Here is a 12728-nt window from a genome sequence, read left to right as displayed (position 1 = left end):
AAAGGGTACAGCAGGGCCAGTCATTCATTCATGTGCCATACCTGTGTTGCTCCTGCTTCCTACCCCACCCCCCTTAAACTACTCATACTCACTCTACCTTGAGAAAAGTTTTAAGGTCAATAGGTAGAGACTGAGAAGTTTTGACTTCAAGACTCAGAGAGCCAATCAACAAACATTTATTAAGGATCAATTAATTGCCAGGCACTATATTGGACTCTTGAAGGACGGAGGTACAAAAACAAGAATCAAATAATTCCTGCCCTCAAGTAGTTTAAATTCTATCACAATAAACAATGTATGTATAGCTATACAGAATAAATACAAGGTAGTTAGAGATGATGCTACCATTTGGGTAGGGGAGTTAATTGGGAAAGACTTCATGTAGCAAATGTTGCTTGAATTTCATCTTTGAGAGAGTGAGGGATTCAATTAGGCAGAGCTGAGGAGGGAATGCATCGTTATCATTATATTTTGAATGACAGAACATCTATATTAGTTTTTTAGGCATGCACCTCAATACATAAAAGAAGATTAAATGATTTTTTTCTGTCTAGCTCTAGAATTTCAACACTGATCATTTCTGGATATGGAAGGATGTGTTGTATGATTTCTTAAGCAACTAAGCTACAGTATGATTTAATAGCTCAGTCCCAGAGAGTTGCCTGGAGGTAGCTAGGTGGCAGTAGACAAGAGAGCTGGGTTGGGAGACAGGAAGACCTGAGTTCAAATTTAGCCTCAGATACATCCAAGCTATGTGACCCTAAGCAAGTCACTTTAATACTATTTGCTTCAGTTTCTTCATCTGTAAAATGAGCTGGAGAAGGAAATGGCAAATAGTTCCTTATCTTTGCCAAGAAAACTTCAAATTGGGTCATGAAGAGTTAGATATGACTGAAATGACTGAACAATAGTTACCTGATTCACTTAGATGTTAAATGTCTTCCCAGGATAATCCAGAGAGTATGTTTTATGGAAGGATTTGAATTCAGATCTTCCTATTTCTATGTTCAGCTCTCTATCCTCTATGGCCTGCCACTTATCAAATTTGTCATTATATTTCTCAAATAATACACATTGATATTCAAAGGATGATAGTGTTAGAACTGGTAAGGACTTGTTAAAGCCCATAGTCTTATAGGCTCATAGATAAGAAGCTGAAAGGGACTTTAGAGACCATGTTGACCCCTATGGCCCATCAGTTTCTAGATGAGAGACCTGAAGTCCAGGAAACTTCAAATGACTTTCTCAGGATCATAGATGGTAAGTGCCAGAGGTGAAATCTAGTTCAATTCCCTCCTTTTACAAATAAGGAAACTGAGATCCAGAGATGTGAGTTACAAAGATAAGCCATTGATAGCAATTTGAACTGATTAGCTCAGAGAATTATGCCAGAGAAGCCAAGGTTGCAGAATAAATAGTCAAACACAGTAGTCAGAGCTTCCCAGAGAGGGACTCTAACTTTTCTCTCTTTTTATGTTTTTTTGCAAGGCACTGGGGTTAAGTGACTTGCCCAAGGTTACACAGCCAGGTAATTATTGAGTATTTGAGGTTCAGGTCCTCCTGACTCCAGGGCTGGTGCTCTATCCACTGCACCACCTAGCTGCCAAAAGACTCTAACCTCCGGCCAGTGTCAGTACCATTAAATCTGATGAGGATGCATGCTTTTGGTCACCATAAGAACCAATTAAGAGACAGATCAACACAAATCCATCTTCTCAAAGTATGTGCTTCACCAAAATAGTGCAGGTTGGATTCTGCATGTGTATGTGCACAAAGCTAATTTCATGCATCTATATACATATCATATATTTATGACAGAAATTCCCTTTCACATTACCTGGATCTCCTCGTGAGGAATTTGTAGAGAGCATAGATCCTCCTAGTCACATAGTCTAAAAAACTATGGGTCATTTGCAATTTATCCTATTTGAAGGAGTAGCTACCTCAATTAAGAAGTTCAGTGATCCATAGATTATAACCCAGGATTTCCATTTAATGTTCTGGGATATATGGTTGGATGGATGTATTCATGCATGAGGACACGTGTGTGCCTATACATATATAGTATATAAATATGTATAGACACATGTATATAACATGTAGTTTGTTAGGTATACAATATATCTATACACAAATATGTCTGTGTACATACAAGCATATAGATACACATTTATATATTTGTATCTATATGCATACACACTCTAGTAGCTCCCTATTACCTCCATGATCAAATATAAAATCCTCTGTTTGTCTTTTAAAACTTTTTCATAACCTGTCCTATTACCTTTCTATATGTGTATATGCATATATATATATACACATATACAAATACACACACACATACACACACAATATACCACTTTATAGCTTCTCTGGGTTCTCAGTATCCTTTTTTTCCTTTTGTATATTTTTCCTCCTTTGAGCAAAGAGTGAATTGTCCCAAATACATTTACTAGTTTGAAGTTCAGTTATAGGAGACAGCTGAGCTATGCAATTACCTGACATGAAATTGTTTAAACAAAGGACAAATGGATGACATGTTTAAGCAAGTTGAAAGAGCTTTGGATCTGTCACAAGGATGGTGTCTGCTCTGCCATTATTCAGATTAAATAGTTTCATCAAGCTCCATTGAAAAGTAAAGAGTCCTGTCATACATATTTCTTGGACATTTTGAGTCAGAGGATAAAAGAATTAAGTATGGTTTCAAAAGACATGAAACCAGTTTTCTTTCCACATTGGTTTCTCTTACATGCTATATTCCTACTGTTGACCAGGCTTGACTCAGATCCATTTCCAGTTGTCCTGATTCATATCTGACCACTAGACCACTAGATGGCTTTGGAGGAGAGAGGTGACTTTGTACAATTCTCCCTCACTTAAATTCAATTCACTTGCATGTCATGGCATCACCTCCCTAGTGTCATGGTCAGTCCTCTTTGAGAATGAAGGACCACCACCAACAATAATGCTATTAATGATAGTATTGAAAAAATTCTCAGTAAAGATTCAATACTGCTTCAGATAGGCATGGTCTAGTATACTTATTCCCTTATGGAAATATGCTTGGTCAGAAGAGTATCCTGGATCAGAAGAATAGTAGATATTCTTCCCACACTTGCCTCTTATTGTTAGGTAGAAATTACATGGCATTCACAAGCTAGTTCTGAGTTCCCTTTTCAAACTTCTTTCATACTACTTCCTAGAATATACTACACTCCAGTCAAATGAAAATATTCACCATTCATTGACTTTGTCCAACCTCTTCTACCTTCATGCATCTGTGCTAATCTTTCTAACTTGTTGAAATTTCTTTTAATTCTCTACTTGGGATTTTCTAGTAGAATGTCAGCTCCTGGAAAGCAAGGATTGCTTTTCAATTCTATCCTTGTATGAACAGTTCTTTGCATACAGGATCACAGATATAGAGCTGGTTTGGATGGGGCCATCTAGTCTAGCCCCTTTATTTACAGATGAGGAAACCTAGGGTCCGAGAGGTAAAGTAATTTGCCAGTGTAATACAGTCAGAGGCAGAGTTTAAATCTATAATATCTGACTTCAGAGACATGATTCTTTCCAATATACTAAACTTCAATGTTTAAAGACTCTGAATAAAGTACTACCTTGTTCATGAAATCTTCCCCAATTCCTCCAGGTAGAAATGATCCTATCTTCCTCAAATATCTTCTTTGACTCTGACCTTTCCTATCTATATAAAACGGTCTAAGTTTCCATTGTTATTTGTGTGATAATAGATGGCTACATACACATACATTCATATATATCTACACCTATGCATACACATGTGTGTCTATAATACATATATGCAAACACACTCTAGTAGCTCCTTATCACCTCCATGATAAAATATAAAATGCTCTATTTGACTTTTAAAGCCTTTCATACCCTGTTCCCCTACCTTTCTAGTATATATTGTATGTTTTTGTTACTTGCGTGCAGTATTTTATTCTTCCTACTTGATAGGAGAGACATAGTAGGACTTAGAAGTTAGAAAAAAGCTTCATTGAGGAGTTGTTAAAAGATCAAAAGATTTGCTTGTCAATAAATCAATCTACTTTGTAATCTGATATTCTCATCTCCCTCAGTAAGAAATCATGATCATTAAAGTACTCAATGTTTCCTATGTCTCTTGGAGATTGATGCCATACACACACACACACACACACACTTTTACGTTATTTGGCTTTAGGATTCAAGGTGGTATTAATATTTTTGGCAGTGATTTTTATGACATTATTCAAATCAAATCATATTCATGTTCTTCATAATTTTCTCAATCTATAAAATGGGGCCGTTAAGAGCAACTACTCATAAAGGAAAAGAATGAAGATAATTCCCAATTATCAAGAAGATTTTTCTAAAGTGGATTTTTTATTACCAATACTTAACTTTGTTTTTCCTTTTTTTAACCTCCAAGTGGCACCTATTTAGCCATTTCATCCTTATGAATATTAATATGAATATCAGAGTTAATGGAGGGGAATTCTTACCAATTTCTAGAGTGAGGATTTTATGTCATTGACTAAAATAGGAAAAAAGGTTTCCTTTCATGAATGTTAGAGAAAGAATTTATTTATACTATTCTTTTCTCATAGAGGTTGTTTGCTATATTTTAAATAAAGGAATGGTTTTGAAGTTGGAAAGTTTTGGGTTCAAATCCTGCCTCATGCATAATAGTTATGGGATAATGAGCTTCATTAATAATACTTCAGTTTTCAGTGTCCCCAGGCAATGATGAGTTCTCTGTGATGGAGAGTTTTCACACCAGGGAGTTACTCATATTAGTGAAATTATAGTCCCAAACCAACAAAATCTTTTCTCCAATCAGTGCAAAACATTATTAAAGATACCAAATTGTATGCTGAAATAAAAATCAAAATAGTAACATGGAAGAACAGATAAGACACTGGACTTGCCTTAGATAAGGCAATTAACCTTTCTCTGCCCATGCATTTCCTTAACTTCAAAATGAGAGACTAGACTCAATTATCTCTAAAATTTTTTCCCATCTAAATCTAGGATCTGATGATTCCATGACTTCTATTTCTACATGAAAGTTCATCTCTGAGTCAGTAGTTCTTAAATAATATGCCTGGAATTTATCACTTGCACAAATAAGAAAATCCCAACTCTCCAATCATATTTTTCATGATTCCTCACAGCAAAGAATACTATTAGGTTGTTAGAAAAAAAAATTGAGTACTACTTCCAGTGTGAGCTATGGGAAAAATCCCACACCATGGTTTTGTTTCTTCAATGAAGATTCCTCTTTTATAACACCCTAGTGTCAAACTCCTTCTGTCCCAAGTATATATTGGGAAATCTTACTCTCTTGGCTTGCCACTCTCACCCTCAAAACCAGTATGCAGAGTAACCCAATGGTTACTGAGTCCTTTATTCCACTTTCACATGTGCAGCTTACAGCATCACAGAGGAAAAATTTTGTTTAAAAGAACAAAATGTAAAAGAAATAATTGGAATAAGTAACCAAATGTACACACACACACACACACACACACACACATACACACATGCATACATATGTAGTATGTATTTATGTATGTAGGATCTCATAGTCTTTTGCAATCTCATAGATTCCTTTGGCAAAAGCCCTTTTTCTTGTCTCAGCTTGCTCCTGCCTGGATGCTCTCCGACAGGGGTTGAAAAAAATAGGAATATAAAATAGGGGATGCCTGATGGCATTTCTCTCTCCTTCCCACTTCTCTTCATAATTCAGTAGCATAGCCTTAGTCTCCCAGTTTTCTCTGCACCAGTCACTTACCCCATAATCTTCTCACACCATCAAGTGACAAGAAAAATGTAAAAGAAAAAAAATCTTACAAATTTTTATTTTCTGAGTGATGCCATTATTTCTGTGACAGTTGCTCAGAAGGCAGCTAGGTGGTGCAGTGGATAGAGCACTGATCCTAGAGTCAGGAGGATCTTAGTTGAAATTTGACCTCAGACATTTAATAATTACCTAGCTGTGTGATCTTGGGCAAGTCACTTAACCCCCATTGCCTTACAACCCCCCCCCAAAAAAAAGTTGTTCCTAGACTTGTTCAACCAATCTGAGTTACCAGCATCATCCATCAGCATTCATACCCCTTGGAAGCAGGCATATTTTATTTTCACTAGTTACTCAAATGGGAGAAAGGGGAAGAAAAGAGAAACACTCAGGCCTCACCACAGAAAATTGCACTAATTAGTCTCAGTCAATCCATTTTCATGACAATGAAAACAATAACTTTCAGAGCTAGGGTTTAACAGCAGACTAGTTGGTCTTCCTCTTGGTGCTTACTGTCACTGTTGTTGACATTGTTAAGACTGGCATTTCCCCTTTATGATCATTTATTAATTATGTTGTGTGTGGTTAATACTTCTCAAGTCGCTTGGGTGTGTGAGCTAGTAATCTGACAAAAGTAGGAAAACAACCACTCCTCACAGTCTTAGTGATGACTTGTTAGAATCTGAATCCCAACATGGGCACTGTGGATTTCTTGACAGAAAGACATGAGGATTAACCCTGATAAGATCAAAATGAGGTTTAGGCCCCAGGAGAAATTCAAGTTCATTTAATTAAGGAAGTTTAAGTGACTTTTGGCACTGAAGAGATTGATTTCTGGGCTGTCTAGAATTTTTTAATTCACTCTATAGTTCACTTTTCCCCTACAAAAATCTTGTTTACTGATACCTTTCTTACCGTTGAGAAGTGGAGAATAAGGAAATCTGGACTCCAGAGTCCTTTTATCCTGTCCTTCCTGTCAGAGCTAAAACTATATATTACCAGAATAAAAAATGTACTTTATTTGACTATATGCTTTGTTTGAATATAGTACTTTAAGGTTTGTAAAGTTTTTATATATAGTGCTGTGAAATTGGTATTATAGACATTATTCTCATTTTACAGTTATACCAGGTTTCATAGAAGTTAAATGACTTGCCCATGATTATATGTTTTGTAAATGTATCTGATTGCATTTAAACCTATTTTTCTCAAGATCTAATACCCTTTTCACTGAACAGCACTGGTCAACTTAACTATTAACTGGGTAATATTTCCTCTTTGGAGTAGTGCTTTGTCAATCCAATTCAAAATGATACCTGCAAACATCTAAGCATAAAGAGTAGCTGTAAAGCTTCAAATAGCAGTTAATTTGAATTCCAAGAAGAGGCAATAAATCAATCAACAATTATCTCACTGTGATAGATAATAAAGTTATAATTTTCAAATAGATCTGTGATCTCATCTATTTTTGAAGTTCTTTCCAAAGATGCAGATCACAACCAAGCCATGCCTATCTATCTTATGTGATTCTTGTCTATGCCTTCCATAAGTTCACCCCAGGAATCCACCCAACAGACTGAAGGTTTTCCTGGATTTCTCCTGACAATGCAAGGGTGCCAGTGGAATACTTTAGGACCTTATCCATCACCCTATCTCTGACCTGTCTCATCTCTTCCTATCATATATTTCCTAGGTCTTATATTCCTATTTTTCGGTGTTCCTTATTGGTTATATATTGTTGCCTGATCATACCAACTGTAAGACTCTCCATTATCCTTTGTGGGCTACTCATTTAATTCTTTGAAGATTGTCATATTCCATCTCATTAACATTGATAGAAACTTGGTGGCAGAAAGATGGATCTCTGTTGAAGTTTGGAGGGTAATTTAGGGGAATTAGCAATTTCTTGATCAGTTCTTTTGTTCCATTTCAATTTTAGGTCAACTCACTATTTACTGATATCTTCTGTCTCAGTTATACATATTGTTGAACAGACCCTATAAATTTTCTTTTCAAATACATGGTGTAATATAGGCAATAGACATTCTTTTTTTCATTTGGTCTTTCCTATGTGGATAGGCAGGTTAAACTCTTTTAAGTGGTTATAGATCTGTTCCAAGAGATTCTGTGCTTTTATAGGACTTAATACATCCAATACAGTGTCATCAACAAAGACGAACATCCAAGAGCCTCATAATTTTCAGAGAATCCCTCTTCAGCTTGAAATCTTTTCTCCTTCTCTATTTTATGCCTCTCTCAATGTTAAATAAAAATATTTCTGTTATATCTTTCAAGGAATGTTGAGTAAGGATGTATGGATGAGATATATTTTTATTGGAAAAGGGCATTTAAGGTGGTGTTTTATTCCACAAAATCAAAGGTTTCTCATATTCTATAAGCATAAAGGTTTCTTATATTCTTTACAAATACCAATAGATGACCAAAAGGTAAAGATATAGTCTATTGATCACAATAATTATACAATATATAATATACATAAATATACATGAGGTTATCGAATATTGCTTGTAAAAGTTTGCATGTTCCCTAGTCATAACTTTATCGAGGTTGCTTACAATTAATGTATAAATTACTTTCATAGAAACTTTAAATAAATAATAATATTAATTCATATTAATATTAACTGTTAATACTATTTTATAGCATTTATATTGCACTTACTATGTGCCAGACACTATGCTAAACAATTCACAAACTTTTAATTTAATTATTACAACAGCATTGGGAGTTAGGTGCTGTAGTTAACCCATTTTACTATTGAGAAACCTGGTGTAAACAGAGATAACAAATTTACAAAATACTACTATTCATAATTGTCCATTATCCTTTACAAGTTTGTACAAATATGTTCATGTTTTAAATCATTGGCTGCCATCTCTCTCATGTGACAAGTTTGCTAAATATTTACTAGATTGAATATTTTATGGGCTTTGCTTGTCTTTTATGCTATGACTATAAACATCTATATAAAATTATGCAATTTGTGTCAATGTCATTTCTATGGTCAATTTTTCATTTTTCCTTGTTGATCATATCTTTTGTTCTTTGCTCTGACAAATCAGTTGTCTGATTATATAAAGATACTGATTCAGAAATAATTCTACAATGATATGTAGATTTTTCCTGTCTATTAAAAGCTAAATTGTTCCATTTTTTGTCATGTTATTTGATGCTCATCATATCTGCCAGTAATTCTTTTTTTAATAAATAATCTTGGCATAAGGCCAAAAAATCTCTGTTTGGCTTCTCTCTTTCTTTCTCAAATCATGCTTCTCTATCGATGTTCGCTATTATCTTCTTTTCCCACCTTTTCAATGTGATCACAAAGTATCAGTGTACATTGGTTTAATATGTAGGTTTTCCATAACATTTTCCCCCCTTTTTATCCTTTATAATCAATGGTGCAGATGTTACTATTATTTTTCATTGTGATCTTTTTTTCTAAATACTTATCAATTCTACAACAAAAGAGGACCAAATATTCCATGAAATACTGATTCTTGTTGTCTTTACTATCTTTTTTTTTTTTTAGTTTTTTTGCAAGGCAAATGGGGTTAAGTGGCTTGCCCAAGGCCATACAGCTAGGTAATTATTAAATGTCTGAGACCAGATTTGAAGCCAGGTAGGTACTCCTGACTTCAGGGCCGGTGCTTTATCCACTACGCCACCCAGCCTCTCCGGTCTTTACTATCTTTTTCCAAGTAGTATGTGTAATCCATCCTCAATTTATTTGTTAATTTCATTTATTTGGTTTTGAATTTTTTTAAATTTATGGTGAAATTGTCATGCTTGCTATAATTCATCACCTCCTACTCATTGATTAGCTACTAAACAGAGATCTCAATTTTAGAATACCAATGGTCAGATCAAAATTTATAGTACAAATTTGTAGAACAAATAATCTAATCTATGTACCCAACTGTAATAGCAAGATACTTTATATTCCTTTTAAGAGGGAAAAAACATTAAAACTTATATTTGTCTCTTAATTGCTTATTTTTTGTTCCTTTGAGTCTGTGTCCCTGGAGAAGAAAAACAGTTACTCTGCCCTTGCCCAATTTCTTATTCTCTTGCCTACAGGAAAATTCTGAGATATGACTGTAATATTTTAGCAAGGTGCTTAGTGTGATCACTTCTTCAATCAGTATCCTTGCATTTCTTTAATCAGGCTAGACAGAAAACTACCTGCTTGATGGTTTTGCAAAGAGTAGATTTAAATAAATCATAATTCAATTTTTACTGGAACCAACAGTGAATAAACATCAGAATAGTCAAAGTATAATTTTGCTCAGAAGTAATTGAAGTTAACATGTTTGCCTCTTTCCCTCTCTTTCATTGTCAATGCAGAAATGAAAAGAAACTGCACAGGACTGAGGACCATTTTGTCAAAGCCTTTAAGAAGCTTGGGTCACCTCTATCTCATGATGAAGTCTCAGAAGATTTTTTTTGGAGATATATAAAAGCAAAAATTTAACATTAGTCATCCTCCTGGATTTTACATTCTGTTGGGGGAAATAAATGTAAAACTACAAGGATATATAAGGCCAAATCCTAGGGAGGACAAGAAGGTCATAGGTAAAGTTCTTGTGGAGGTGATAGAACAGTACTTTTAAAACAAGCCAGGGATTTTATGAAGCAAAGGTGAAGAAGGAGTAGATTGGCATGGGAAATATTTTGTATCAAATTATGGAGGCTGGAGATGAGATGTTGCATATGACCAACAGCAAAGAAACCTTTTCTGGACCATACTATGTAAAAAAGGAAGTAATATCTAATAAAAATGGAAAGATAGATTGAAGTCAGGGTATAAAGAACTTGAAGAGTCAGAGAAAGGAGTTTTTATTTGATCCTAGAAGAACTAGGAAACCATTGGAGTTTATTGAAAAAAGAAATAACAAGATCAACTCTGACCTTTAGTAAATAAGTAAATTAGTGTAATTTGCCAATCATTATGCTAAGTGCTATGGCTACAAATACAAAAGTTACATATTCCCTGCTATCAAGAAGCATCCAGGCTGAATAGGGGAAGAGAACATATAGAGAAAAGGATTAGCCAAGGAAAGGAACTCTGATCTGTGGAGTAATGGTGATAATGAGTAGAGTAATACAGCAATTGATTATAAACACTATTTCTAATAGCAATTACAATAATAATTTGATTGCTCTTCCCAAAGCAAAAATAAGGGTAAGGAGTTTTTCTTAAAGTGATAAGGTAGATGATAAAACATAGATTCTTGTTTCTTGATGGATCACTGAATGGGATATGAAGGATGGTCTTGGGCTGGCTACACACAGTAGAACAGGGATATCATTTAGGCAGGAAGATGGAGGATGGATTGGAGAGGAGAGAGAGTCCTGGGGCAAAGATAGTATGTTAAAACCCAAATCATAAATAAACAGCATGATTTAAAAAAAAGCAATTTACTAATACACTTGTCTCAGTCTACCAAATTGCTTTTGTTTAATCTTCTTTACTTTTTCCGTCTTTTTTTTTTCCTGGGCAGATTCTCATCTCTTTATCAGTCCTTCTCACTAAACTCTGTCTCTCCTGTTCTGTTTTTCCACTTCCTCTCTGTCCTTTTTCCTACTTTTCTTTCCTCTCTGCCTCAGTTCTTCCAAGTTATCATAAATTGTTGTTATTTGGTAATTTCAGTTAAGTCCTACAGATGCAGAGAAATGTGGGCATGGGGATGATGAGATCAGTTGGAAACAATCTTAGTAGATCTATTGTTTGCATTGTTAAGGGAATCTTAGTTCTTCCTTTATCAACTAATTTAGGCCACACCTGAGGGCCTGACCTTCAACCTGATTTAGTGATTATAGTGTTTGCATGGTCTTCTGCTGGATCAGCCAGGGAGCACAGCTGTTGGAAACACCCAAGACCCCTCCCCAAAAGAGGCCCCTCCCCAAAAGGCAAAAATCTCCAATGTGGGACTTGGGTCAAATCCAGGTCACTACCCCCTCCCATGGACTTTGGGAGATATTTTAAGGATACTGAGGAAGGGGCTCTCTCTCTTTTTTACCTTCCAGCCTCCCTTTGAAGCCCTGGTTAGCTGGCCTGACCAGTTTAATCAGCAATCTACGTCATCTTCTCTTTAAACTCTTTTTTACTTTTCTATCACTTTCTTAATATGTTGTAACTTCCTTTAATCTCTATTTTTCTTTCCAAAACCTATATTTCTGAGTCTGAGTTGCGATTCATCATGGGGCACAACTGAACCCAAGAAACAATCAACAGCTACACTACTCTTTTTTACTCTATTATCAGTTTTCTTGGCAAAAATGCAAAAGTGGCTCACAATTTCTTTCTCCAGTTCATTTTTCAGATGCAAAACTGAGACAAACTAAGAAACTTGCTCAGGGTCACACTGCTAGTAATTGTCTGAGACCAGATTTGAACTCAGGAAGAAGAGTCATCCTGACCAGACCAAGAACTCTATTCAGTGCACCCTAACTTCTCTCATTATAAATTAATTAGCCTTAATATAGTGTTGAACTACAGCTTTGGATTTAGTTTATTTCCCCAACTTTAAACAGCAAGAAAGTTTAATAATTTATGTTCCTCATTGGAAGAGAAAAAAACAACAAACTAAAATCTCTAAGTGTCTCTCAATTGCTTATTTTTTGCTTCTGTGGGTCTGGAAAATAAAATTGCTTCTCTACTCTTGTCCAGTTTCCTATTTTCTTGCCCTTGGTAAAGTCCTAGGATGTGACTGAAGTATTGCAGCAAGTTTCTTGTGTGATTACTTCCTTAATCAGTATTCTTGCAAAATATGGCTTCTAGTAGACAGATAATAACTGCCTGACAGACTTCCAATGAATGGATTAAATTAAAATCATGATTATACATACTTTAAATAGAATCAATATTGATTGAACACTAAATTGCTCAAAGCATAGA

This window comes from Macrotis lagotis, chromosome X (assembly GCF_037893015.1).
Source record: "Macrotis lagotis isolate mMagLag1 chromosome X, bilby.v1.9.chrom.fasta, whole genome shotgun sequence".
NCBI lineage: Eukaryota > Metazoa > Chordata > Mammalia > Peramelemorphia > Peramelidae > Macrotis > Macrotis lagotis.
Note: the sequence above shows the minus strand (reverse complement) of the source record.